At 37.5% G+C, this 3,882-nt stretch overlaps 1 pseudogene; it reads right to left on the bottom strand.

Moving 5' to 3' along the window:
* Positions 1–1,675: 1,675 nt before the first annotated feature.
* On the bottom strand, positions 1,676–2,498 carry LOC116550655 (annotated as a pseudogene).
* Between the last annotated feature and the right edge of the window lie 1,384 nt (positions 2,499–3,882).

Raw genomic sequence — 3,882 nt, 5'->3', positions numbered from 1 at the left:
GCAGTTTTTAAAAAATCTTTGGAAAGAACATAAACTCAGAAGCATCAAAGTTCTTCTTTGATGATGTTTCTTAGACATTCTCAAAGTGTATGCACCATGATTCAGAACCTTCTTGACTACAGAAGGCCCTCTGCAGCATTAACTTCCAGACAGTGCATTTAATAAGTTACTCACACAGACACAAAGACATGTAGACACACACACACACACACACACACGTTTTTTGTTTTTTTTTTTTAATGTAAAAAAGCAATTTATTCTATTTTAAGCATTTTCACAGTTAGTCATGGAGAGTACCAGTCCTGCTGGTGAAACAGGCCACCCAAAATGGAGATGGCATCAAACTATGGTGGTGGTTAAGGACTAACTTCTAAAAAAAACAAAGCAACTCTTATCAAGGATTAATTTAATTTTAAAGACAAACACAAGTTATTGACTCACTCTTCTCAACTTGACCATCTACCTGTGGTGTAACTGTCAGATAAAAAACATACATCTTTAAAACTGGGCAGTCCCAAGTTCAAACAAAAACAAAACACCATTTTACAAAAAGGAAAGAAACAGAACAAAAACAGACCAAGAAATAAAGTAATGAGCAAAAACATACAGGGAAAAAGGAATGTGTGGTTTTGACTTAACTGAAGAAACCAAGAGGAACCTGGTGTACTTATGAAAATGTGCACCTTGGAATGTCAGGTGTCAAGAGTATAGATTAGGAATCTATATTACTTGAATCTCCCCTACTTCCTGAATAAAAATGACATCTCTCAGTATTTACCCTTCATAGCTCAGATGCCTACCTCATTTGGCTCTGTCAGTTACTCTAGACTTAAATGAGCCTGAAAAACCTGGGGATATTACTGAGTCCAGCTTGGCCATCAGGCCCCCACCTAGGTGGCACTGAAGGCATTAAGAAGCAGATACCCAGATAGAACAGCAGACTGGGACTATCCAGGGGCCAACAGCCTTCCAAGCTGAGAGACTCAGGGGGCTAAAAGCATTCCAGCTGAGGGCCTCGAGCAGACTCTGACCCATGCATTTATTTTCTCTGAACAGGGGATTATTATTAACAAACAGGTGTCTGGTGTTTTCTGACAGAACGAAAATAAGCTAGGTAGGCAGCTGGTGCCTCCTTACCACTGATCAAGGACAAACCAGAAAGTATTCTCCACGAGGGAGTCATGAAGGCAGGGTCACACTTATCCCATGCTTAAAGAAATGTTTTAATTGGTATATGATATACACACACTGTTTTGCTGCTTTAGAATGCCCCAAGTAGTTTTCCACTTGGGGGGGCTGGCTAGGCTATCCTTGTCATCATTCTTCTTAGCAAATAATATATTTTTTCATATACTTGGCATTTCTCAACATGATATAGCATAAGAAAAAAAATTTGCAAATAATATTCCCCTTTCTATAGCTACTTTAATCCTGGACTTTTTACCAGAAAATTCCTGAAGAAAATTTTGCTGTAAGACTGGCTTTGCTGAATCAAGTCCACCCATTAATATATAGAAAACATCCACTGTTTGAGCTAATAGCATGACTAGTAGTGTCTATTGTAGATGGAGAGCTGTTAGTGTGTCTGTGCATTTCATAACCAGTGTTAAATCAGTTTTAATGTTGAAAGGAGAAAAAAAGGGGGAGTCTGAATTCACAAGAAGTACAGACGTATCTAAAATCCTTGTCCTTCTGAATCCATGCCTCCTTCAGGGTCTTCATCATTGAAAATGTTCTCTGCCATTTTCCACACTTACATGATACTGTCTTCTGACACAGAACAAATTATCCAAGGCTCATTGGGATTCCAGGAGTAATCAGATACTTGGCAGTGTGACCATCATGAGTAAACAACAACTCTGGTGGCCTGCATTCTACATCTTCTAGGGACTGCTTCTTTCTAGTTTTACTTAAATCCTAGACATTCAGTCTGTGGTTAGTACTACTGGAAACCAAAATATTCTCATTGTGAGGTGACCACTGAACCTGGAATATTTCATCCTTATGTGATCCAGAAGAATGCAACTGAAGTTTCAGATTTCTCAGATCCTACAAGGCAACGGTCTTAGCTGATCCTGTGGCAAAAATGAACTAACTGAAATGACCGAAAGAGAGGCAGTTCACTTCAGCACTGTGAGCATCAGGTGAGTAGATTGTTTTGGAATTGTTGTTTGAATGAGCATCTGAAACTGTAAATTTCTGATCATCAGCAGCTGGCCCAGAGACTCATGGAACAAACACCTGGAAGCCTCTTCTACTACTTCTGTATTCCCCGTAAGGATGGTCCTTACATCCCACACTTTTCCTTCCTTGGAAACAGCACTGATGTCCCATTGGCAGATGGTGTGGTCATCTGAAGCAATAAGTGCCCACTGAGATTTGGGTTCTATAAAAGCCCACAGCCTTCCTTCTGACGTCCACAGAGATGCAAGTGTGGGATTCACTCTCCAGATGGTCTGCTTTAGAAGGAGGTTTTGTATAGTCAAAGACAAGAACATCACTAGATAGAGTCATTGTGGTGATGATACAAGGGTATTGGAGAATATTTCAGGTTCTGTTTAGTTCTTCAGCTTGGTGTTGGTTTCTATTTCAGTTTTCCATTAACCGAACCTCAACCTCCACATTCTCTTTTCTCACTGTTGTACTGTGATGCATCAAACTGAGCATCATCATTAGGAAGCAGCACAAGGTGATTTTGTTCAACTGATGTGTGTGCACCTGGGACAAGCTGATGAATGCTGAAATCTTTCCCTTCTGTCTGGTTACATCTGGAAGTCACTGTGCAGTTAGGCTGGGCCACTCCCAAGCATGCATCACCACCTAATCATAAGAAAAAGAGGTGTTATTTTTCCATATTTTGTACTCTTCCTTGATCACATATTCTTCCACTGCGTTGTAAAAGCCTACTTCCTTCTTGGCCATAGCAGGCAGGTGAGCCAGGGAAATCCTGGGGTTGGGCATTGTGGGAGGGGCGGGGAGGCTGCAGAGTATATATAAATGTTAATAAGGATGTGTAAATTATATTTGCAACTCTTAATTGGTGCTAGTAGCAAGAGAAATAGACACTTAAAATATCCAAGTAGTCAATAAGGCATTAAAGCAGAAATATTACATCATTGTAAATAGAGTCCTAGGAATCACCCTAGATTTCTTTTTAAGTTAAATTAAAAGTAAAAAGAAATTTACATTGAATAGGCTAATAAACAAATAATAAAGAGATTACTGTACTAAATTTCCTTTATTAAATATGTATGTTTGGTTATTTTTTATGATGGTTACTTTTTAATGTGTGTTAGCTTATAAGGTCCTACATTTTTACTAATTTCACTACATTTATCTAACGTGAATGTTTAGCTTTGGAAAAGAGCATTCCTTGCCAGAGCCCAACTTAAATAAAATTACACATTCATCTTTAAGCAATTAATTTTGAAATATGCTTTAAAAACTTCTGAATAATTTCAGAGATCCTCCACACTTAAAGAATTCTTGTCACAACAAAGCTTAACCTAGACATTTCAAAAGGTTATGCCATTTCTCTGGGAAGAAAAATAATTGAAGCAATAAATAAATATGTAAGTAAAGGAGAGACCTCTGTGCCATTTACATTTCTTTAGTGTGCTAATTTGTATTTTTGAAGTTTTTGAAACTCATCATGATCTATTATTATCGTTTTGATATTGAGTCTTCCAATATACTAACCTGGTTTATTGCCCCATTTATTTCTTAGGTCTTCTTTTGTGTATGTACGTATATATATATATACATACACAAAAGAAGACCTAAGAAATAAATGGGTTTATTTCTTAGGTCTTTTGTATACATATATATATACACAAAAAAAAGACATAAAAAATAATGGGTTTCAAAAACTTCAAAAATACA

The sequence above is a fragment of the Sapajus apella genome, unplaced genomic scaffold (genome assembly GCF_009761245.1).
Source record: "Sapajus apella isolate SASKATOON/1434 unplaced genomic scaffold, GSC_monkey_1.0 scaffold8, whole genome shotgun sequence".
In the NCBI taxonomy this organism is placed as follows: Eukaryota; Metazoa; Chordata; class Mammalia; order Primates; family Cebidae; genus Sapajus; species Sapajus apella.
Note: the sequence above shows the minus strand (reverse complement) of the source record. Positions and strands in the feature narration are given on the sequence as shown.